The 26,121-nt window shown below is 44.0% G+C and overlaps 1 protein-coding gene across 1 annotated transcript in view; it reads left to right on the top strand.

The window, feature by feature from the left end:
• The window catches only part of LOC136367737 (protocadherin alpha-2-like), a 90,915-nt gene that overhangs the window by 26,669 nt on the left and 38,125 nt on the right, over positions 1-26,121 (top strand). The window lies entirely within an intron of this gene.

Raw genomic sequence — 26,121 nt, 5'->3', positions numbered from 1 at the left:
TTTAATGTAGTAATAATTTTTCCAAAAGGACTGTTTTTCAAAATGCTTTAACAGAGGAAAAATGGACCAGCAGCAATTACTGTCAGCATCCTGTATCCAAAGATCCAATCTAAATTTGCTTCCAGGGCCAAATCTATGTTGTTTATGGGGGATATTTTGCTTAAACCAAAGGATGGGTTTCATATGTGCCATCTGAAGAGAACTCTCACCTCAGGAACAGATGAAAGGAAGTTCAACAGTATGAGCAACTTTCAAATTGTTCTATTTTATTTAATGAAAGCAATTGCAATTGGTGGTCTTGGAGCCATCGAGTTCTGTATTTTCAGCTCTGTCCACTAATGAATGAACAAAAGCTTTTCAGCATTTTAGGCTGTGTTCATACCATTACTTACTACAAAAATGGTCTGATGCACAGAAACCCTGTCATCACAGAAACCCTCGGGTCTCTCAGGGTGGTGATAGGTGGGAACTGGGAATTACCTGTTAGACAGGTTTGACTGCACAGTTTGGTCTTTTCTCAGATTGGTTACTCCAAGCTCCATCCAGCCTGGCCTTGGACACTTCCAGGGATCCAGGGGCAGCCACAGCTTCTCTGGGCACCCTCCCAATGAACAATTCCTTCCCAATATCCCATCTATCCCTGCCCTCTAGCAGTGGGAAGCCATTCCCCCTTGCTCTACAACTCCACACTCTTTCAAATATTCTCTCTCCATCTTCCTTTTAGACTCCCTTAGGCACTGGAAGGCTGCAGTGAGATCACCCTGAAGCTTCTCTTCTCCAAGCTGAACAATCCCAATTCTCTTAGCCTTTCCTCACAGGAGAGGTGCTCCTGGACTCATTCCAACAGGTCCTTGACCTCCCTGTGCTGGGGACCCGAGGGCTGGAGGCAGCTCTGCAGGTGGGGTCTCAGCAGAGCCAAGGAGAGAGGCAGAATCCCTTCCTTTGACCTGCTGCCCACACGGCTTTTGACGTGGAATGTGTCTGATCTTTCCTTTAAATGTCTTGCTGGAGTATGTTTTGGAAAAAGGACTTGGTATTTGTTGCAAAGTGGTCTTTGTGTCATGCTTGATAGCCATTAAGAGCTGCTAAGGTTGGCTGAGTTACAAACTTTTGAGAAATTATTGTTCACTCTCCTTGGTAGATAATCACAGGAGCTGGAAAGCTCAGCTGCCTCTGAGCCCTGCCAGCAGAGAGCCCAGATCCAGCCAAGAGCTGGCAGGACCTTCTGATAATTGCAGTTGTATGACTGTGGCCCAGACCAAAACTGAGGCTGGGGCTGGAACTGAGGACAGAGGATTGGGAGGAAAAAAAAAAAACCCAAAATTGACACAGTGCCCCGTCCAGGACCAGGGTGTGTTGGAGTCCAGGACATCCCCTTGGATGGCCTGGGACCTGAGGAAAGGAGTTTGAGCCCTGGACAGGGGGGTGTGGAGACGGTCGAGGGGGCTCGGAGACCTTGGCACAGAGCCCAGGGAGACACCGGGTTTGATTTTGATCCATGGGAAAAGCTCTCAACATTGCAGAAGTAATTACAAACTCCCAGGATGTGAAAATTGTAGTCTAGCACAGTAGATGATGTAGAATTTAATAGTCTTAGAATTTTTAGAATAGAAGTAAATGGGGACAAGATGGTGGAATTTGGGTGGTACCTTATGTACTTTTCCTTCTTCCTCATCCTCCATTTTCTGGGGCGGTGATGGCACAAAGTAGTTCGAGTGGATTGGACCGAAGTAGAATGTCACTTCTGGTGTGGGCACTGGGCATTGGCACAAAATAGTAAATAACTAGTATGTAATAATCTGTATAAATGTTAGGGGACATCCCATCTGTGAGGCAGTCGCCTCGTGTCCCAGCTGCTGTCCGGACCTCGGCTGGGAGCAGAGAAAATTTTGAGATACCAAATAATAAACAACACGAGAAACCTGAAAACAAACCTTGAGGACTCTGCTTTCTTACACGGATGTGACTTGGGGCTTTTTAGAGGGCCAAGGACTTTAAACCACCTAAAGCTCGGGTGAGGAAACCCCCCCGACAAGGGTGCAGGGAAGAGGAGGGTCCCTAATTTTAGCACAAAGGTTTAGAAATATAAGTCCTGTACATGGGTACTGTTGAAGGCAGCACCTTGTCTGTGGCAGCCTTAGTTTAGCCTTTAGTTTCACAGTGTCACTAAAAAAAAATCTTCAAGGAGAATAAGAAACTAAGAGAAGTGAACAAATAAGTATCAAAGATGAGCATAAATAGATAGCTTAACTAATTGCATGATGCAAGAGTATAGTAATTAAATGCATGTGTCACAATGGAAGATAAAAGATAAAATATTTTATGCCTCAGAAATCTAATAGCTATTTTCTTCTACTACTTCTACCTGAAGTGAAGATGTTTTGTTTCAGAGAGATTCTAGCAAGGCTGAAGATTGTTCAGGCTTTTGTATTTCAGCAGAATAAAAAGACCAGAAAATAACTCATCAGTGTTAAAATTTGGCATAGTTCCTATTGTGGGTGAATTTAAGTGCCAGAATTCTTGAATGAAGGATTAAAGGAGAACTGAAAGTCTTTGGTGAAAATACAGTGTCAAGATTGCTCCCAGTGTATGTACAGCAGAAAGAGAACTGTGGTGTTCATGGTTAAAGGATTAAATACCCAAATGATAGCAATATCTATTGGCTTGTGCCTCCTTGTCTTTCAAAACCTCTTTTTGTCTGTTTTTATTTTGTCCTCCCTTATGCTTCCCTCTTTTTCCTTACCTTCTCCTGAGGTCTCGTTCCTACCCTCAGAAATGTTTTCACATTTCACTCTGATTTAAAATACATAAACCCCTGAGAGAGGGACCAGACCCAGTCTCCTGTTCTCACTGAACCAGCAGACAGAACAATCCTGCTTTTTGTGTTCTTATAAACCTTGATTTTGACTGCCTCTGTTTCCACAGAACTGCCTCCCCTGACCACCATGGTAATGGTTTGGGGGGTATGTCCTCCTCAGTGAACTGGATTTGAAGGCTTCTAAACTCTGTCTTTAACCCCTATTCAGAGTGATAAAGAAACCCAGGAGGTACACTGATGTAGCTGGACACTATTTTAATTTTTTTCCCAGCCATGTGCTCAGTGATAGTTTGTATTCCAAATGCACAATCCTAAAATCTGTCTCCAAAGCTCACACTTTGCAAGGAATATGAAATGCAAAAACCATGCTGAGACACTGCAGGTTTATCTCATTGTGGAGGACAATGTTTTGATTAGTACAAGGAGAGGAGATTGGTTTCACTGGGTACATTTGATATCATCATCCCTGCTCATCACTCAGAGTCTCACATGTCCTGCTGTGGTTTCTCTCTTCAGCGGTGGAAGGAATATGCTGAGCTCAGCTGAGTTGTTAAAAGCTGGAAGCCTGGTGTCATTTGAGGTGTTCCAGGGCTGGCAGATGTATCCTGTAAGGTTGGGAGATCTGTGTCCTTCTGGAAGAAGCAGCTGAGGAGCAGGCAGGACACCCTGTCCTCTGCATCCCTCAGCCTCTGCCTGCTGTTGCAGGACCCAGTAAAAACTGTGGGTTTTCCTCAGTACACAAAAATGTTTGGTTTTGCCACGTGTATGATCCATGCATAATGCAGTAATAAGGTAATTCTGCATTAATTCTACAGCACTAACTCTTGCTAAACACCTGGTACAGTCCAGCTTTTAAAGCAATATTTCATTAGGCCAATCACTCTGATCTATTCAGTAAGAGCTCTCATGCTCAAGGAAACAAATATTGAAATCCTACTAAATTCAAACCATAAATATTTTGTGTCGCTGATATTTTAAGAATTCCAAAGGGAAGTTTGAAAACAGATTTGCTTAATGTTTACTTAAAAATCCCCAAACACTTATCTTCCTTCAGCACCTAGTGCAAACAATAAATTATACATGTGCATATGTACCTTATTGCTTGAGACTACCCAAGGATCCTTTGCAGTAGTGCTTTAAACCTTGCTGTGGCCATTTGAGCCCAGATATTGCTGACATCTTAGGAACCAATTAAGATACTTGCCAAAAATCATGAAGTCCCTGGTGTAACAGTGAACAGAACCCAGCTCCCCTGACTTCCTGCTTTTATGGCGTGTGATCAATTGCCTCTGCCTCTATCTCACTTTTGTCTTGTCTTGATTTCTAAAGCCCCAGTTTAGCCCCAGGGTACTTTTCTTGTTACTGCATGAGTGCCACTGCTTCTCAAGCGTTCCTCTGAGCTTCTGGTCATAATCTGCCCCACCTCAAATGTTGCATCTCCCTTTTTCTTTGCTTCCCTTTCTGGGTACTCTCAGATGCCATAAATCAGAGGTGAACTTGTTGCACTGGTGGATCTGACAGAGCAATCACAGCAGCGTTGAGACTGGGCATACAGGTTCTGACCTGGACAGCTGTGATCAGTGGCTTTCCACCGTCACCTTAATACCTTGGCCACTGTTTTATCCTGAGGTGTGCCTGTCAGCCTGTACAAGACAGGATATTTTTTATGCCATGCTGCCAAATCCTTTTTTAATACAGTGTTTGATGTTAGAGTTCTTGTGTTTCCTAAAATCTGCTCACTGCTGCCTCATTCTGTGCTGCTATACCCATCCAGGGAATGAGCTGAGAGGTGTTGCTGGCTGCTGCCATTTCATCTCCCTTCTACTTTGCTCCTTGCAACCTCTCCAGCTGCCTGGAGCTCGTCCTGTTCTCCAGCAGTGATAGCACCAGTGAGTGCTACAGACTGAGGAATGCTGAGGAAGGATGCAGGAGCTGGTGTCTGTGTGTAGGTAGGGAAGTGGACTTGGAGCAGAGACCTCATATAGCTGTGCCTCATCCCTTTCCTAAAGTCTCTCTGGGTTGTAAAAACCAATATTGCTTTTTCTTCTCTGGGCCCCTCCACACAGTGTTGTCTGTGTTTTTGTTTTAACTTGGTTGCTGACAGCATCTTCTGGCATCAGTCTCATCCTTTCAGACTGAACTCTTGCCCCTCTCAGGGTCTGTGCAAATTGAGTCTTGCATGGAACAATCTGGAATTATTATGTAGAAAACCAGGATTACAGAAGTGATTGTAAGATCCTGTGGCAGGGATCAGTGATTTCAGTCTGAAAATCCCTGAAGTTTCCCACTCTCACTCGTTTTCTTACTGGATTTTGCAGACTCACACCCACATAGTCCCAAGCATCAGTGTCCAGGATCACTTGTGTGCAGTGCTTTGGAACAAGGGACACTGGCTGTTGTGGCTCACAGTCTCATTCCGTGGTGACAAGAGACTGATCTGGGACTTGACTTGGGACCATGAGCAATGGGTGCTGTCTGGGATCTTTTTCATCATTGTTTCATTTCACCTTTTTTTGTCTTAAGTAAAATTCCTTACTTTTCCAGTTCTCTTGTATTTCCCTCTGTGCATCTTAAGGCTTCAGTTCTCTTCTCCATCTTCTTTACACCTTATTTTAGGTAATTTTCCTCCTCTTCTTTCATTTGGATTAAAACCTCATATAGGGTCTTCTGTAGCAATTAATGCATTGTTTTCCTGTTAATCCTTGTTTTGTATTTTCCTTGTGTGCTTGAACATTTGCACACACTTAGAGTCATATATTGCCTTTATATTAATCCTAAATAAATATTTTTTTGCAAATCTCTGCATGCAAAAGGAAAGGAAGTAAATGGGTGCAAGTTATGAATTAAAGACAGGAAAAATTCAGATAAATTACATGTAATGAACTCAAACTACTGATTAAGTGTTGACAAGAAATGAGGAAGCTAAATTGTTGCTGGGGCTTTTTTTCTGCATAGAATTATTATCAGATTATTTTGGTGTGTTATCAGGTACTACTTGGAAGTGCACAGTTGGAATCCAATCCTCTGTGCTGTTTTGATAACCTTATTAAATATGACTGAGATTGTAAAGGGCATAAAATGGCTGGAATATAGATTCCAAGTCAGGAAAAAAAAACAACCAAACCAAAAACTCCAAGCTTTGACGTGTCTATTTAGGAGAGAGTTGCAAGCAAGGAGGGTGTGGAATCTCACTGTGTGCCAGCACCCTGCAGAGAAACACAAATCTAAACCAAAATCATTTAGCAGAGAGTGTAAGTCAGGGTCAAATGCTGCTCCTGGTTCTGCTGAGTAAGGAAATCAATGAGATGTGTCCTGAGGTCAGATAATATCAGCAGTATCTGCAGTATTAACATTTTGCCCATCATCTACATGGCTATAGGTTATAAATAGTCCAAGAACAGCACAGTTTGGGCTGAAGGATTTTTTTGTAATAGGATTTGAAGTAAAAATCTTCTAAGCTCAGAAATGCCTGCTGAGAATTAGCAAACAAAATGAAATATTCTCCTGCCCTACTTTCCTTGCTTAGCCATGCCCATGCAGACACATGAAACACAGAAAGATGTGGAGCAGAGTACTGGTCTTATTAAAAAATCCTCACATATTCAGTATGTTTTATGGAGTCTGTACTCTAATCCCCTCCTGCCTCCTTTATGGCTCTCAGCTGCTCTTTAAAATAGTTGAAGGGGTTTAATTTTCTATCTGGCTGCATGAGACATGGCACGTGTATCAGAACTGCAGCTGCAAGGAGGGTAAGAGCAGAGAGTTCTTGGGTGTTTGCCTGTGTTGCTCAGCAAAGCCTTTCCTATTTGTTCTCAAAGCCGTGTGGATTCTGTGATGGAGATTTTCCCCAAGAGGAGATTGAGGGCAGACCTCATAACAGTCTACAATTTCCTTATGGGGGCAGGCATTGATCCCTGCTCAGTGGTGACCAGTGACAAGAGGGCAGATTTAGGAAAATTTTCTTCACCCAGGGGGTGGTTGGGCACTGGAATAGGCTCCAGTGGTTGAGGCACCAAACCTGCCAGAATTCAAGGAGTGTTTGTACAACACTCTCAGGCACATGGTGGGGTTGTTGGGTGTCCTATGCAGGGCTAGGAATTGAGCTTCAATGATCCTTATGGGTCAGCTCAGAATATTCTGTGATTCTGTTTGTCCTTGGGGTCAAGTTTCTTCCTTCCCACCACACAGAGAACTGCAAATCTAAACCATGACTAATCCTGAGCCCACCATGAGAGGCTGGAACCAGAAGTGCAGAAGTTCAGTCCACACCATACCTGGCTTGTCTGTCGTGGCAGGTGTGGTGAAAAAACCCTGTACCAAACCTGTGTTTGTGCTGGTGAACTCTGGAAGCCCAGAGCACCACCTTCATTGCTCCTTTGGTTGCTCATCCATTCTACAGCAAGGAATGTCCCTGATATATCAACAGCTCTGCCTTTTCTGGCTTGGTGATGGCTGAGCCTCTGGCTGCAGAAAGCTTGGGACTTCTGTCTGACTTTAGCCAGGGGGAGAGGTTATGATTTGCTTCACTTCTGTGTTTTAAAAAGCATAGCTATAGTGATTTAATTTCCTGGCAAAGGTGACATTGACTTTGTCCAACATCAAGAAAAGAGCAATCAAGCAGTTAATTCTAAAATATAACCTTGAAAGGGAAAGTCATCGCTACACTTTAAAGTCTGATTAAGTAGAACTTGTTCTAGTAATTTGAGAAATTCAGGGCAGCTCTGTACTACTCAGTATAAGAGCATTCTGGGTCTGATTTTAGATTGAGAAAATCTGTCCATCGCTTCTCTGCTGCTTTACATATTTAGCTTCAGGAGCAAATTGTAGCTTGGTGCTGTGTAAGGATATCTTGGTGGTTTGAAACAAACCCTTGTAGTTCAGAGCTAACCTCCCATACAGCTTTGGAGTGATGTGTAGAGAGTAGGAAGAAATTCTTCCCTGGGAGAGTAGTAAGGCCCTGGCACAGGGTGCCCAGAGCAGCTGTGGCTGCCCCTGGATCCCTGGAAGTGTCCAAGGTCAGGTTGGATGGGGCTTGGATCAGCCTGGGACAGTGGGAGGTGTCCTTGCCCATGGCAGGGGCTGGAAAGAGATGAGCTTTAAGGCCCCTTCCAACTCAAACCATTTTAGGTGTCACAGAGAAATAAAGGACTAGAAAAAAAAAAAAAAGAGCAACATGAACACAGCTTAGATGTGTCCATTGCATGATCCAGCCATCTTCCAGCTGTGCATCTGAGCTTTCTACTTGTGTCTTGGGCTGCCTGGAGTGCCTTCAGTGAACATGTATTGGAAGGCATTCCTGTCTAGGGAATAAGCACAAAACCCCTAAGTCCCATTTAAATTGTCATGTGGGACTGAAGTTGCATGTAGGTGTGCTTTGGTGTGAGAACGCACCTGGTATTCCAGCACAGTTATAGGTTAATAGGTTAATGCTTGCTTCAGCTGGTGTTTTGAAAATACCAGGGGCAGAGTGGCAGCAGGTGTGAGACTGGTGAGTCTGGGCTGGGCTCTCTCTCCTTCTCTCAGTGAAAGGTCTGCAACATTTTAGAAGAAGTGTTAAGGATGGATTAGGCAGGCTTGTAAAAGGAAGTTGCAGTGAAAGCATCTGTGAATAACAAAAGCATGAGTTACCAGGAGTAATCCTGTTAGTACCTTAGCAGGGCAGCTGTGAGGAAAGGAGATTTTCACGTTGTTGTTTTGTGGCTCTGAACTGAATATGAATGCCCAATTGTGCACCTCAATAAATTAGGTATTGAAATCAGAACTTAAGAAATGCTTTTATGACTTAAATTTATCATTATGTTGCTTGATGTACTTTCACGAACTAAGAGAATTCATGGAAATGTTATTAGCAAATACAACAAACCTGGAAAAGTCATTAGTGAGCAGGAAAGAAACAAAGAAAAGTGCAAATGAAGGAGGAGAAAACACCAACCTCCCAAAAAGCAAAATCTGATCCAGCACAAGGTGTGCAAGTTACAATTAGGGCGTTTACGGTCAATACTTCCAACAGACTCAAAGGCAAACTCGGGTCATTATTAAAACTGTGTTTTCAAACCTTTCGAATTGCCAGTTCCTTGTCAGATCCAAACCAGGCAAATTCAGGTTTAGGTTGTTAACTTCTAAGGGACACTTTAGGAATATGGGAGTATAAACAAGGCTAATAGATGTGACTCAGCATGTGTTTTCAAGAGAGGGAATCCACAGTACTTGGGTACTTGTACAGTCTTTAATTATACAAACCAGATCTCTTTTCCCTATTAAAGAGAGGCACTGACAGGCTCTAAAGAAAATGCCTTTGGTCTTTCTCAGCAGTGAAGAAGGTGACTGTTCCTCATATTACTCCTTGCCTCTGCTTTTGATTCTTGCCCTCTATTTTTATACCTTGGTCTCCATTTCCATTGGTTCTGTGCCACTGTTTGGTGCTTAGCTTCCTACTTTATCTGAACTGTGTTGACAAAAACTTGGGGAAAAGGAGACCTCAGCATACCTTATCAGCATCATTTTGGAACACAGTGTATTTCTTGTATAGCCACAAGGAAAAACGCAAAGCTCCTAGTTGAGGAGGGAGAAATATGGAAAATTAACACAAAGGGAGAAAGTGAGTGGACATCCTGTGGCTTATGTTGAAGGCAATTCTGAGGGAATTGAGCACAAAACTGCTCCTTAAAGCAGAAAACTAAATTGAGTCTTCAGTTTCCAGACAAGTGCTTACTCATTTATGAATTCATATGTACATATTGAATTAAACATTCAGAGACAGTTTCAGGAGGGTCAGAGCTACCTCATAACCTTATTTGAGTTCTCAAACTCTAAAGGGGTCTGCAACACATGTGAATATAAGTATGGAGCAAAGCAGCAGCTGGAGCTGAGAAACTAATTAAATTATAATCCCCTGGAAGAAACTTGTCTGACTCCAGCGTGTCTCACCATCAGTTCACTGAGGTGAAATTTAGTGGTGATTGCTTGAGCTGGAGAATCACAGCCTGCATGGACAAGTGGTAAAGACTCTGTCTCCAAAGAGAGATAAAGGTGATAAAGGAAAGCACACCAACCAGAACCTTCCAGAAAATATTTGGTGCTAGAAGTGACACTTACAGGCTTGGTGGTGACTTTAGAAAGGTGAAAGTTATTTTGTTGGTGTCCACGTTGTTAATGTCCTTCCATTTAGAATGGTGCAGTGTGTGACATTATGCATAATAAATTACAAAAGCACTTTTAAGTCATTGGAAAAATATAGCAGAAGACAAACAGAATGAGTCAGACATTTCCATCCTCAAAATTTAGACTAGAAGTGAGAAATGATTGAATGTACTCTGACGATCAGGAGAAGAAAAGGAATTTTTTTCTATGTATCTTTGTGGTTTATCTGAATTGAAATTTATAACACCAACCCCATCTCCATACCCCAACCCCAATTTTTTTACATGACATTTTCTAGAACAAGCAAGTTACATTACTGCAAAGAATTTGTGACCTAAATACAAACAGGATTTTTTTTCTGGCTGTTTAGCAGACTTGGTTCCCATAACAGCAATGTTTTAAATAGCCTGGCTTCAGATGCTTGTGATACAAAAAGCAATTCTCAGCAGTTAGATTCCTACCAATGGGAAAATGGATTTAAGGAAAGACATGAAAAAACAGACCCAATCCAACTGAGTAATTTGGCACAGGATCTGTCTGTTTCAAACATGGGAGAGGCAGGTTCCAAATGAAAAGATGACTTGTCAACAAGTAATTCAAGTGTGGAAGATGGCTGAGACATAGGAGCAAAGAAATTTGCTGTAGAAATAAGTAGTTCACATTCCCTCAGGGAGGCATTTTCAGCATTTTTAGGAAAAGTGGGAATCCCACATCCCCAAGAAATTCCATACAGAATGCAGACCTTCATGTTGCCGTATCTCCAGGCAGTATCTTCCTGCTCATATAGTCCTTGAGGCATGGAAGTCACCAGAAAAAAAACCTTGTACAGTCTCCTTCAGACAGAGTTGAGGGGGGTCCTCACTGAAGTAAGCAGGGTTGCAGAAGACTGTAGGAATCCTAAGAACATGAAGTGGGAGATGGGGATGAACTGAAGAAAGTAGTGTGAGTGCCCCCTTAAAATACCAAAATGTTTTTTTCCATAGACTACGAAGTACCCATGGACTAGAAGATGGTGCTCACAGGAAAAAAACTGTGTATAACAAACTGCACAAACTCATCATTCCCTTACAATTTATTGTTAATGTTTTCCACTTTGGTTGATGTAATCTGGCCTGTGACTGATGGATGTGCCTTTCTCTGGAGTTGATTTAATTCTAAGCAAGGCAGACAAATTGCAGGCACCAAATGCAAGCAGGCACATAGAGGAAATCTAGTTTTTTTTTTTTTTTTCTGGGGAATGACACCAATTTCCTGTTTGTTAATGGCTAAAGTATGGATTTTGTGGAGTTTTCTCCATATTTTTTGCACACAGTTGTATCAGTAGGCTGAAACCATGTCTGTTTTTATACAATACTCATTGCTATTAAAAATCTATGTGCTGTGAAGTATGTGCAGGAATCTGGAGTCCAGTGCTTGGAGCTGATGTCTTCCCACCAGTTTAGAAAGGACACTGAGTCACTGGATTGAATGTTTAAGGGATGTGAGTTACTGAAAATGAAATTATAAAGAAGTGAATTGTCTCTTCAGATGTCAGAACACCTTGGAGTTCTTCAGTCTGAATGTTGTACTTTCACATCTTTCTGGTTTCTAATATGTCTTTCTCTCTCCTTTTATTGTATGAGACTCAGAAATAGCTAGAGGAGGGACTTTGCCTCGTGCTCTGCAATGGAGCAAATGCAACACAAATTTATTGTTGCCCAAGCAAGTTTATGAGATCCTTGTTACAATTTTATAGAAAAAAAATTACTTGTAGAAGTGTGATTAGAAATGGATGAACTTTTCAAGGGCCCAAATACCTACAGAAGTGTATCTGTATATAATTGTATCATTACCAAGAGAAAAATCTGCAGAGACGTGTTTCCGTGGCACTGCATCAGGCTGCTACTAATTCAGGCATATCTATATGTAGAACTGTTTCAAGGAAGACTTGCAGAGAAAATGTGAGGATTTTCCATACTGAAATAGTTATATTTCCATGCCTGCTGAGGTATACATGTATCAATGTATATCTGTCTTGAGATATACTTGATTTCCTTGTGCAGGACTTGATAAAATCAGTATTCTTTGCTCCACCTGCATGTTTGTACTTGTGCCATTTAATTTAGCCGAGCTAATTAAAGTGGTGCAGTTTTTGTATGTCAGCAAATAGCAGAGGCCTGTGTATATAGATACTGCACACAGGCTGTGGGCAATCACTCCAGGGGTTATCAGGTTTATCAGCTGGTTTTGCTGCAGGGATGAATTCTGATTCTCTTGCTCATGTGCATTGTTCTGAACTCAGTGGGTACATTTTTCTCTAGTGAGATTTGGAGGTGTTTCAAAATTTTAGATGAAATTTCAAGCAATTACTGAAAAGGAAAAGTCTGGGATAAAAAAAAGAAGCCCCTAAGCCTTGATTCAATTGAACAGAAATTACATTTTTCTGTGTTTCAATTTTTGGCTATTACTAGAAAAATCAATATTACTATGGGCTAGATCCTGAAGTATTTTCTCAATTGAAATTTTTCCTGAATTAAAAATCACAGCCTGCAGGACTGACTCAGCATTCACACTGAAGCTGATGGAAATAACTAAAATTATTATGACCATTGATGAACTTTATATAGATTTAAAAGGACCTGGGGAACATTTAATCAGAACAGAACACATTTTGGTATATCACTTAGCCACTCTGTAGGCAGCATTAACTTCATAAAGCAAGATTTTTGAGAAAGACTGTGACATTTGTGCAGTGCTACTGTAAATAAGCCAAGCTATATTATCAATTCATACAATGAGTATCAGAGTAGTATTTTATTGGTGCTATAAAACTTACAAAAAAGGCGAAAAGCCAGGCAATCCTAGATCCTACAATTCAAGAAGAGAAAGAGAAAAATTTTTGAAGAACTTGAGGTTGAGAGACAGGTTTGATGGGAAGGAAAATATTATGGAATATGTGTAGTACCTCTGTTCAGTTTTATGTTCTGTAGTGTTTTGCAACACTTTGGCTGTGCACAGTCTTAGCTGACCACTGAGGCACAGGGTATGAGAAAAGAGGACCCAACGTAATGTGTAAATAGTGAGGTGGGCCAGGATTTGGAGGTTCATCAGCCCTACCTTGTTGAAATACAATAGAGCAGAGCCTGAATGTCTATCACAGGTACCTCACTGAGGTCCAGAAACAGTGTGAAATATTCCTTGCTGTTATTAAACCCCTCTGGGTGTCTGATTGATGTGTTCCATTCACACAGAGTAAAATCAGCTTGTGGTTAGAAAGCTACTGCCTACAGAGAGGAGATTTATCTTCCCACCACCTCCTGGCCACGGGCATGGTCCATTGCCTGGAGAGTCTTCATTAAAGTGTTCTTTAAGGCAGGGCCTTAGATGTTACCAGTGTTGCTGGGGCTTTGGGCTTTTTATTGTTGTTTTGTGTGTTTATTAGAGGACTCTGTGGGTGTACACCTGGAGGTGTGGGGCAGACATGATCTGTGGGCTGTCTGGTGAAATCACTGTGTGATTTGTGGAAAACTGAGGGTGTCTCTCTTCAGGCTTCTTTCTGATGTGATGGCTGCAAGTTGCTTTGATACATGGCTGGATAGTGCACGGTCATGCATAGCACCATGGTATGTTAATGGTGCTGTAACTTGTATTTTTATTGCATTCAGCAGGGCATTGGGTTCTTTGATGGGTGGGGGTTTCTTCTGTTTTCGTTGATGGGGGTTTTGTTGTTTGGCACCTTTTTTTTTTTTTTTTTTTTTAGACTGTCAAGGTATTTTGTTCTGAATCTGTGAATAATGTGATCTTGAAGGTGAGAGCCTCGCCAAAAATTTGCAGTTAATTTTTTTCTAAGTATTTGGCTCCTGGCAACTGGTTGAAATGGGCAATTTTCCATGTGTTCTAGGCACTTGGCATTTCTACCTGCTCTTGTTGGTCTGCACAGACCTACATTTATCCTACTTAAAAATATAAACAGGGTTGGGTGGTTTGACAGTAGTAATTGCAGTTACTGGGCTACTGGGAGCATCAGAATAAATATGGGGGCAAATAAACATGTGACATTTGAGCCACAAAAAATGTGCTGAGGATAAAGGAACCATCAGCTAAAATGGGGTAATGTCTCTTCTGGTAGAGGTGGCCACAGATAAAAGCTGATTGGTGGCAGTTTTGGTGGTGCTGAGTCAGAGTGAGGGCAGTTGTGCTCTGAGGCTTGTGCATCAGATATGGTAGAGAAAAGCCTTTAGAGATTTATAGTGTTCTCATGGTGAGGGGTGCCCGGGCCAACAAAGGGCAATGAAAGAGGTTTCAGCTGAACATTGGGGTTACCCCTCCCCTTGACAGACCAGCCCAATCCAGAAAGGATTTTTTGGATGTTCCAAGAGACTTTATGGGGAAAAAAAAAAAAAAAAAAAAAAACCAAAAACAACAACAACAAAAAAACACCAAAAAACCAACCAACTCAAAAAACCAAAACCAAACCAAACAACCCAAAAAAACGAATCCAGAAACAATCCAATAAAAACCCAGGGAAAGAAATACCTGTAGAGAAAGAATTTCTCTTTTGGGTAGTAGGTGCAACATAGCTGCACACCTGGAGGACTACAGCCCACGGTTTATTTCATTGAATCTCTCACCTCAGTGACTTAGGTGGTGTATGAATGGGAGTTAAGTTTATTGTCTTTGCTGGGACTTTTGACATTGGGGTAAAACTCATTGCAGCTGCAACATCTCCACCCCCACTGCTGAGTTTGTTCAATTTCGTGACTGTTTTTTGTCAGCCCTCTGTCACAAGGGGAGAGGAGGCAACAAACTGTAACCGGAGAACAGATCATGTTCCACCTTCTCTGCAGCTGCACCTGATCACCTTGAGCCTGTGTATTGCGTTGGATGAGAAACTGAGGCTCACCTTAAATGCTCATAATTCATGGGTGTGACTTGCAGAATTCTCTCAGCCGAGCGGAGGTGCCCATAGAGGTTGGGCAGGGGGATGGTGCTGCAGCAAGGATGAATCTCCGAGGGAGCAGAGGGGCAGGTCTCCAAGAAAGAGGTCGTCAAACCCACTGCAGCAGCACACAAACGGCACCAGACCTGGCTGGAAGCCCGTTCTTTTGGGAGCTCTGCGCCGATTTAACCCTCTCGAGCGGACGTACTTCAGCGCTGCAGCAGCGGCGGGTCCACGAGTGAACGCAGTTGTCAGCTCCCCCGGCCGCCTCCCCGCGCCCCCAAAGCTTCGGCAGCGAGGCCAGGGCGGAGGCGAGGAGCGGCGGGGACGGCACGGGAGCCGCGCCCCTCCAGGCTCGGCGGCCACCGGCGCCGGGGGTCCCGGGGCTCGGCGGGGCCGCAACACGTGTGCGCGGCGGCGGGGCCGGGCGGGGCGGGGGCGGCGCCCGCCGTGCCGCTGTTCCCGGCCCAGGTGCTGAACCGGCGCCAGCCGCGGCTTAGCGGCCGCCCCCGCCTCCTCCCGCGCGGCAGCTGGAGCGGGAGAAAGCGGATCCGGCAAGTCCCGATCCCTCCTCCTTCTTCCTCCTCCTCCTCATCCTCCTGAGAGCCGCCGGAGGGAGAGAGGTCGGAGCGGCCGCTTGGCGCAGCCGGCGGGGCAATGGAGCGGGCGGCGGCGGGGCCGGAGGCGGCCGGCGGCTGCCGCTCGCCGCTCGCATGAAGCGGCCGGGCGGCGGCGGGGAGTGAGGCCGGGCCGGGGCCGGGCTCGGCCGCTCCGGGCTCCGGCTGCTCCCGTAGCCACCCCCCCGCCCCGGCCATGGCGGCGGCTGCTCGGCGGAGCCGCGGCGGGGCGGCGGTGCTGGGCCCGCTGCTGCTGCTGGGGCTGTGCGCCGGGCGGGCGGCGGGCGGGCCGCTCCGCTACTCCGTGCGGGAGGAGCTGCCGCACGGCGCCTTCGTGGGCAGCGTGGCCGGCGACCTGGGCGTGGATCCGCGGCGGCTGGCGGCCAGGGGAGCGCGGATCACCTCGGGCAGCGGCCGGCAGTACCTGGAGTTGGAGCTGGGCCGCGGGGCGCTGCTGGTGCGGGAGCGCATGGACCGCGAGGCGCTCTGCGAGCTGAGCCCCTCCTGCTTCCTCAGCCTGGAGTTGGTCATCGAGCAGCCCATTGAGGTGCACAACGTGGAGGTGGAGGTGCTGGACATCAATGACAACGCGCCGCGGTTCCCCCGCCAGGATTACCGGCTGGAGATCAGTGAGTCTGCCGTGCCCGGGGCCCGTTTCCACATCGAGAGTGCCCAGGACCCTGACGTGGGCACTAATTCTGTGCAGAACTATCTGCTCAGCCCCAATCGCCACTTTGCCCTGGACCTTAAAGGCTTCCAGAGTGGCAGCAAACTCCTGGAACTGGTGCTGCAGCAGCCACTGGACCGGGAGCAGAGTGCCCTGCAGCAGCTGGTGCTGACTGCTGTGGATGGTGGGGATCCCCCAAAATCTGGTACAGCCCAGATCTCTGTGCGAGTTGTGGATACCAATGACAACCCACCTGCCTTTGACCGCTCCACCTACACCGTGAGCCTTCTGGAGAACTCCCTGCCTGGCACGCTCGTGGTCAAACTCAATGCCTCAGACCCAGATGAGGGCTCTAACGGCGATGTGATCTACTCCTTCGGCAGCTACACCCCCCAGAAGGTGAGGCAGCTCTTCAGTGTGGACCCACATTCAGGGGAGGTGAGGGTTAATGGCACTTTGGACTATGAGGAGGCATCCTCCTATGAGATCTATGTACAAGCCACTGATCAGGGCCCTGTCTCTATGGCTGGGCACTGCAAAGTGCTGGTCAACATTGTGGATGCCAATGATAATGCTCCTGAAGTGGAGCTGACCTCCCTGTACAGCCCAGTACCAGAGGATGCAAGGTCAGGGACTGTGGTGGCCCTGATGAGTGTCACTGACCAGGACTCAGGGCTGAACAAGCAGGTGAGCCTGCGCATTCCCCCCGGCCTCCCCTTCACTCTTAACTCCTTCAAGAACTCCTACACCTTGGTCACCCAGGGCAAACTGGACCACGAGAAAGCAGCAGCCTACAACATCACAGTTACTGCTACTGATTCTGGGAGCCCCCCTCTGTCCTCCCAAAGGGTGATCCATGTGGAGATCTCTGACATCAATGACAATCCTCCACGCTTCGAGGAGCCTGTGTACTCAGTTTACATCCCTGAGAACAACCCCCTTGGAGCCTTCCTGTGCACTATTAAAGCCACTGACCCAGATGTCGCCAAAAATGCCTATGTGTCCTATTCTCTGCTAGATGGAGAGATTGAAGGGCTACCGGTTGCTTCCTATGTCTCCATTAAATCTGATAGTGGCAACATGTATGCTGTCAGGTCCTTTGACTATGAGACACTGAGGGAGTTCCAGGTGATTGTCCAGGCTCAGGATGCTGGGATCCCACCACTGAGCAGCACTGTCACTGTATACATCTACGTGATGGATGAGAATGACCATGCTCCACAGATTCTGTATCCTACCTCAACCAACACTTCAGCAGCCCTGGAGATGATCCCGCGCTCAGCATATGCTGGATATTTGGTAACCAAAATTATAGCCATTGATGGGGACTCAGGACAAAATGCCTGGTTGTTCTTCTACCTGGTGCAAACCTCAGATCCGGGTTTGTTCAGGATAGAGCTCCATACTGGGGAGATTAGGACTACTCGCAAGCTGGGGGAGGACAGCACACCTACTTTCAACCTGACGGTGGAGGTGAGAGACAATGGAGAGCCATCGATGTCCTCATCAGTGTCCATCACTATTGCTGTGGTGGATAGAGTTTCCAAAATCATCCCCGATAGAAGAAGACACTTTAAAAGCCCAAGCAATTACTCAGAGGTCACTCTTTATCTCATTATCGCTTTGAGCGCCATCTCCTTCGTTTTCCTCTTCACAATCATTGGGCTTTCTATTATCAAGTGCTACAGATACAGTCTGTATGGGAGCTCCTGCTGTGCAGGGTGCTGTACTGTCAGAGAACGGAGCCCTGCTGAATTGTACAAGCAGGCCAACAACAACATTGATGCTAGATTGCCCCAAGGTTTGAAAGTACAGCCCCATTTCATTGAAGTGAGGGGCAATGGGTCTCTCACTAAGACCTACTGCTATAAGGCCTGCCTGACTGCAGGATCAGGAAGTGACACTTTCATGTTTTACAATACCTGTGGCCCAACAGGAACTACTGGTCCCTCTGCAGTGGTGACTGAGAGGCATCTGACAGGACAAAGTGGGCAGAGTGCACAAAACCTGATCATACTTAGAAATGACTCCATTACTCCTAATGAGGTGAGGCTACCTTGGTAAATGGTCTGCACAGTGCTCTGAGCAAATCTGTACTCAGGCAGAGGTTCCAACTAGAAAACTCACATGAAGCATATTCCCTTAGGGGCTTGCTGACACTCACCTCTGGAAATCGGTTGCAATGAATCTAATCTATGCCATGCATTTTGTTTCTAGGTAAATACTGAGACTTTCAGGGTCCAGTTGGTAAGTTCAGTATATGCATCTGTTGTTTGAGATTCACCTCATTTTTGCAGCATATGCTATACTGGATATTGCATCCTTCCCTGTCTAAAATTGCCTGGTGCTACAAAGTGCTAGTGAATGACACATCTAGTCTAACAGTTTTGATGGGAAAACTCATATTGCAGGAGAAAAAATAATCAGTGATTAGCCTTGAAATCAAAAGGTTCCTTTATGGCAGTTTGGGATGTTTGCTGCTTTGCTGTCTTCATACCTAAGTAAATCTCTTGAATTTAGAAAAGCATATTATTGCGAGGATCTTGCTAATGTGACAGTGTTTTAGTTATCTGAAAACTGCAACCCCTCCTCTGATAATGTTTGTTCTACCCAATGCTGCATTTTATGCTTTCTGGCCTGTGATAACCCAGTGAGATCTTTGCAGAGAATTACAGCAGGTCACCATCATTAAGTTACAGAGCCACAACTTCAAACCTGCTGGGTTGCTGTTGAAAATTGTTTGATACCTATGGTTTGACCAGCCATGTGTTAACCTTTGCAATATTTTCCCACAGTGAAGAATTAATGGTTGCTTTATGCTGGCGTGCAGGAAGCCTGCAGCTGGTGTGTGGTTTGCATGGTTTGTGTGGTTTCCTTTTTACACATGTTAGGACTGAACTCAGAAGCACTCACAGGAGAGACTAATTCTGGTGCACAAAAGGAAAATATTGCCATTACTGTGTGTTGTTTCTGTCCCATAACCATGGCAGGTGTAAAATCAGTTTGTGCATTAATGTGTGCTATGCCCCAGATGGGAGAAAGTCAGGGAAATAACTGATGGGATAGAAAGAATACACAATACTCGTGTATTCTTGCCACAGAAATAGAACACGTTTGTTTATTTATTTATACTTTTTCACATGTGAAGATGTTAGCATCTTTAGCAACTGCTTTTTGTTGAGCAAACATGCCCTTATCTTAAGGGCCAGCAAGTCTTCCATAAAAATGCTTTTAGAGAGTAATGATCATCCACTCAACATTAATCCATTTAAAATTAATGCACTGTTTTTCTGTAAATCACAGTGGCAGGGTACAGGGGAAGTATGTTTTCTCTTTCTCTGCAGTTGTTGTATCTTAAATTTTTTCTGAGTCGAAAAAAATGCCTGGAGCATGTTTGATATAGGAGGAAATATGAGACATGCACTATAAGCATGTACGCTGAGGAATCAAAGACTGAAATACACACTTTACGGCTGAGTTTTGGGGTGGGGGGGTGTGCAAGAAGAAAAGCACTAACTGAAAATGTCTTCACTTTGGATGCAAGATGAGCAGGAAATCAGTTGAACAAAGAGATTCCTATCATATTTTTGAGAATGCAGGGAATTAGGAAGTTATGTAGATCATGCAGTGGCAGCAAAGCCAGCCCAAACCTGGAGTACAAAACCAGAGAAATGTATAGAACAAACTAATGAATGCTGCCTGTGTGGAGTTGTCATCCGAAATGGGAATCAATTATTCAACTCATTCTGTATGATTTAAACAGAGGTGAAGTTCTGACAAGTTTTACTCATCACAAGCTCTTTTCTTAGGTCTCTGCTTCTTAACCTGTCCTGTGGTAGGACATTCTATGAAGATGTATCAAGGCCATGTGCACATAAGGAAATGGCTGAATGTAATGGCATTCAGTAATTACTAGTTCCTTGCTAATTACATACTAAAAGTCACATCTTCCTCCTGTTTCAAGCTCAGCATTTGCACTGAGGATGCCATCAATTGCTTAGCAACACTGAATTCTACATTATAAGGATAATGATCTTTGTATTATTAGATTTTCAGAGAACTGTGTTTCTCTTTCTAGTTAAAGTGAATTTGAATCAGCCTTTAAGAGCCTGTGCCCTCACTTGTGAGGCATAACAAGGCAGTATTGTCCTTGCACCAATTTACAAAGACAGTCTCTGGTCCGTGTGTTACTTTTGGATAATGTGAACAGGTTCTTTCTTGCTTTTCTTCCACACAGTTTTTGGAAATGGATTTTCTACTGGTTGTTCATTGATGAGGATGGGACCAGGGGAATGGGTTTGCTATGCATGGATAATCATACCTAGGGGTTTACAGTAGCTAATGTTTTAAAAATATTGTTTATACAGTGAGAGGGAAAATATTTCCAAGTTATTTGGGATTAATCTCAGTAACATTTGGGGCAATAAGTCTTAGTTCTTTTCATATTTGCTGATAAGGTCAAGGATCCTAAAAACTAAGTTGTGACTGACTTTATTGGGTTATTAAAAGGATGCAGTGGAAGTACAAACAAGTGCAATAAGGTTAGGTAGAGGCTTTTTTATACCTAGTCAAGTTCTGATTCCTGTGTGACTATTCCTTTTTTACTGCCAGTGTTGTGATGGTGGAATGGGAGCTTGTTTCTGCAGGAGAGCCACTGCTTCTGTGCTCACCCTGCTTACCTGCACAGTCCTTTATGGGTTTACAAGTATGACTCAGACCAGGGTGCTCTGTAAAGGAAGAAATGTACTAATGCAGCTGCACAGAAAATCTTGGACACGGTTATTGCTGTCAGGGGGCTGGTGATAAGGGTAGCAGTGTGAGGTTAATGGATATTGCTCTCTCATCAGATAACTACTGCAGAGGGACCAGGCAGGCAGTGTAGGCAAAATAAAGGGATAAAAAAAATACTGTGGCTTCATTTCTAGTGCTGTGTGGGTTAGGGGCAGACTGGGCTCCTGTCTTTTGAAAGAGGGGTGCACACACTATGAAGAGGTTGTGTGTGAAGTTGTGATTTTCTTACTGGGCACTGCTGCAGTGATGATCTGTCATTTTCAGGAAGGGTTTCAGTGCTTTAGTCTGGAGTCTGCTTCTTCATATTCCTGTGAAGATGCTGAATGATGTCTGGGTAGTGTCTGGTCCTTGGTTTTTCTTTTCATCTTTCCTGTTTTGTTCTTATATCCTGAGCAGTTAAGCTCATTTCTTGTGTCTTGCATCTCATGACAGCCTTTTCCCTTCAACACAGGAAATAACAATCAAACCAAAATGTTTTAACTGGAGTTTTCTGTCCCAGAAGGCAGCCTGGCACATTCTTAATGAGGAGTGGGCAGTCAGGATACTTGATAGAACTAGATAAACTCCTTTCTATTATACATTTCCTTGTACCCTTTTTTGTGTGATGACACATGTGGATGAAAAAATATGATGTTTCATGTGTTGATCAGAAATAGAGTGTGTTGCTCTATGGACATTTTTAAAGAAACTGAAAAAACCTGCACATTGATGGTGGTTCGCCCCAGGAGATCCATTTGAGTTCTACAGCTGTTTGCTCTGCTTCTGTCTCTTTCTCTGTATTTTTTCACTTCAAAACCAGCTTGCTAAACACATGGAAAAAAAGAAAGCAACACTTGAGTTGGACACATTTTGATACTGCTTTAAATGCAAGCATGTTTTGAAGTGTCTAAACCTAGTAACCTCACAGCATTGTTTGCAGCAGTCTGTCCAGATTTCTCTCGGAGGATTTAAAGGTATTAATGGTGGAATGTCTTACAATCTCAGTTCAAGAACTTAAGCCTTTAAGAAATTCTCCAGCCCTCCTGACATTGAAAAGGTTAACTATAAATGTTTGTTCTTTTGTTTAATGGCAGTGTCTGAACCTGCTCGGCTCAGCAGGGACAGTTCTCTGTGCTTCAGGGCAGTCAGGAGCTTGGATTCTGCTGTGCCAGCAGAATTCTGCATCCAAGATTAAGCAGAGGTGTTTTCCTTCCCTTAGAACTCATTAAATGTACTTTACAGAAGCACTTGTCTCTTCCCTTCACCTCTGTTTTCTCAGAGTTTGGAATGAAAATGATCATTCTCAGACTTTGGGCTTTTGAATTACACCCCTTTCCAGTTTCCTTTTTCATTTCTCGAATCATAAGCACATATTTAAATAGTTTGTTCTCCACATCAAGTTAGCTCTAAACATTTACAGAGGGAAAGCAGGAATAGAAGCCTCTGTTTCCTCACACCTGTCAGCATTGTCTCACTGGAAAATAAGCAAACCCTTGTGTGGTCAGAGGTTCTAAAAGGCTTTTATTATTGCTTCAAAGCAGATGCATTTGATAAATATACCTTATGTCATTCTGTTGTGCATTTGTGTGGAAATCAGAATGAAGCAGGATATTTTTAGGAGTCTCAGCATCTGGAAACTGTTTGTAAATATTTGATTCACGCTTCTCTACCTCAAGCAGGTTTTGTTCTAGCGAGCACTGAAGTAAAAGGTAGTGTTTACTTTGATCCATTGAATATGGGAACAGGACAGTGTTTTAAAAAATTAGAATTTTCTCCTACCCCAGGGAGAAATTCTTACTGTATCAGGTAAAAAAGAGAGCTGAGGAAAATGTTTCTAACAATACATTTTCAACTAAATGTATTCTCCACAAACCAATGAAACGATTCTTCAGTTAACCCTCTTGAAAACAACTGCATGACGTTTTGCATGAGCATTCTTGCTCCTAAGATGGCTCTGTTTTACATTATACATTCACATTATCAGATTTCCCAGCGGGGCTGGTTTTTTATGACTAGTAACACTAATGCCTGTGGTTATGTGGTCGGCAGAATGTGAGCCTGGTGCCTGGAAGGAGCAGCAGGAGCAAACTGGTGGCAGGAAGTGTTCACCTGGGGCAGTGACTTCTATAGGCACCTGGATAGATTTTGGCTCATCTCACACTATGATGATGTGTGCTGTAACTGAACCAGAATAAGCAGCTGATGGGGGGAAAAGGGAATGGTTGATTACTTCTGTGCTGGATCGTGGGATTTATTTCACTTACTGACAGGACTGCTGGATTTGCTACATGACTTCCAAAAATCTCTGAGGGAAGTGGCAAGCTAAAATTACCTTCAACGTAGTAGAATGTGGTGGATTGTGATAAAACAGAGTCTTGCAATGAGCTGGGGAGGTAAAAAGAACAATATTATCTTCTTCAGCATTGTGTGACATAAGTGAGGATGTGGGGATTTACAAGTGGGAAGCATCCAGACCCCTTCAGAGACTAGTTCCTCTTTGTGCTCCCCCTTCCTGTGCTCACACTTCCTGCTCAGCTGTGCCTGGCCCTGGCGGCGTTGGTTTAGGGCACAATGCACATCCCACAGTCTGTGACAGGGCTTTGCAGAGGGGCTGCTGTGCAGCCCCCCAGCCCCTGGGGCTGCCTGGGGACTCAGCTCTACCCTGAGAGCACAGTGACACAGTCCTGGCACAGTGACTCTGTGCTGTGGGACACACCTGGCTGTGAGGCAGATTTCAGGGAGTGGTGAAGGTGGACTGTTCACTGAGACATAAACCAACCCAAGCTTGCAGAGTGTGAATTCCTGTTGGATTTCTAAGAAGCAGCACTGCTGCATGTGAGCTGGGGACAGATACTACTGAATAGGTTTGCTGCTTCTGCTGTGCTCAGCTTCTGTTACTGGTCATGCTTTATTGCTTTTCTAGTCCAGTCTCATTTAGAGATGTATTGAAACAACTTTTCAATATGGCCAGAGAAACTAAAAGAATTACTGCCTATAGCAGAGCAAAAGGAGAAGCCAGTTCTGCTGACAAAATAGAAATTTCACTGATTTTTCAACTGCAGGACACTGACCCTTGGTAACACAAGTGTGGGACAAATGTGCCTCTTGCTGAGCTCTGAAAATACCCAGCGAAGCAGCAAGCACATGGTAAAACTGGGTGAAAATAGGTCTGCACAAAGGCAAACTGCTATCCAACTGCTTTGTGCTCTAGTTCTTCCTGCAATCACTTCAAAAAGTCACAGATATTGATTTTTTTCACAGTTAAAAAAAAAACCCCAGCCCCTGATGGTCAACTTGGCAATAAAATTCCACCTCCAGAGTACATTTTTCTCATCCTGTTCCCTCCTTTCCTTCTTCTGCTCCTCTGGGAGCAGCACTGCAGCCCTACCTAAAGAGTCATAGGAAAGAAAGAACTGTTTGGGAATAGACACAAGATGTTACAGCTTCTGGATAATAACCCCTGAAAATACCAGTTTCCTAATTTCTCTTATGAGGAGTCTTGGTCCATGCATGTGAAGTGAAAAAATGCTTCTAGCTGATGAGTTTCTCCTGCCACCATCACCCATTTAAGATCTGATGTCCCACTGCAAACACAATATAGATTTTTGTGTTCTAGCCAGGAGTTGGAAAACTCTCATCCAAAACCCAAAAATCTGTGTACTGTGAGTGAGTGGTCATTTTCCTCTTTTCTCACTCCTACCCAACTCGTGTCAGACTTTTTCATTGCTTTCATGCAATCTCATTTAATCTGTGTTTTGCCTGGGACTCTGGTAAGATCCCTCCTCCTCACCTTGCCTACGGGCCTGTACATGTTAGTGACCTGCACCTCTTAAACTGCAAAACAGAACAAAACTCCAGCAGTTCCCCTGCCATAAAAAACCCCCAGCAGAAGGAAAGACAAATCTTCTGGTGTCAGCACCCTTCATACTCAAAAAAGGCAAACTCAGGAGAGGATCTGATCAGTGTGTGTTGTTCTCTATCCTCTTTCATTGACTGCTACTATGTGGTTGACTTTAGAGTTGCTTTGACATCCCTGGGACTAGGGCCAAAATGGAATTAATAAGAAAATACTAGAACCATGCATAATGGGCTTCTTACCAAACCACTTTCTGCTAAACTCAGCAGAACCTGAGCATGACAGAGAACAGGGGGCTAAATGGGAAGGAAATTGCTAGCACAGATGTTTAATGTGTGGTTGCAAACAGCAGCCTCCTCCCTTTTGTGTAGCTCAGACCATAAAGAATACTCGTATGTGCATCATCCAAGAGCATCTCAGCCTTGAGTGATGCTGGACCTGGGAAGTGTGGTGATAGAGCAATACTGTAAGTTGTAATTGCTCCATTTTTGCTTGAATAAAACCTATTGATCCAGGGAAAAGTGTACGCCAAATCTCAAGAGGAAAGACAGAGTTGGCTTTAAATAATTCAGAACATTCAACACTTTCTTTTTCTCTTTCAAGTAATGGGGTCAAATTCATTTCTGATCTGCCTCCAATAATTTGAAGAGAATTAAACCATTACTGTCATTTATTATTTGTATGATTGGCACTGTGCAAGACACATCAGGAATGAATGTAGTCCATTATGGTTTTGGATAGAAGTTCTGTCTTTGAATTCCAGTGCCTGATCTTATGCATTCACTAGACTATCACCTACAGGATAACATTTTAGTATCCTGAGAAATAACCTTGGTATGTCCTCAGGACTTAATTTTAAGGGACCTGAACTTGCACTCATTGGCTGTAGTTGGAAATTACAGTGATGGTCCCCTGACAATGTGAAAATTATTTTCTGGATTAATTTTTGATCAGCGCAGGATTTCTTAATTATCTCCTTATTTAGCAAGTCATGCTGCAGCACATCAGCATATGCTGAGGTTTGTTGGTCAAAGGGTATTGCTGGCTACTTTCCCCTTCTACCTTTTATGCCCTCTCATGAATATGGAGAATCTAATAGGGTTTGGTATTATGGACATGTCTGTCCTTAATAAAAGACTTGCTGCAGTCTGCAAATCTGATACCATCCATTGCAGTCCTCTGCAGCACACTGAATTCCAGCAGAAACATCACTGCCCTCACAGGGAGCTACATTTATCAGGGAGATAATATTCAGTACAGGAGTTTGAGTTTCCTCACCTTATCAGGTAAACAAAAAAAAATGCATTTTCTGGATTTCTGATGTTGTTTTTTATC

Source organism: Sylvia atricapilla, chromosome 14, assembly GCF_009819655.1.
Source record: "Sylvia atricapilla isolate bSylAtr1 chromosome 14, bSylAtr1.pri, whole genome shotgun sequence".
NCBI lineage: Eukaryota > Metazoa > Chordata > Aves > Passeriformes > Sylviidae > Sylvia > Sylvia atricapilla.
Note: the sequence above shows the minus strand (reverse complement) of the source record. Positions and strands in the feature narration are given on the sequence as shown.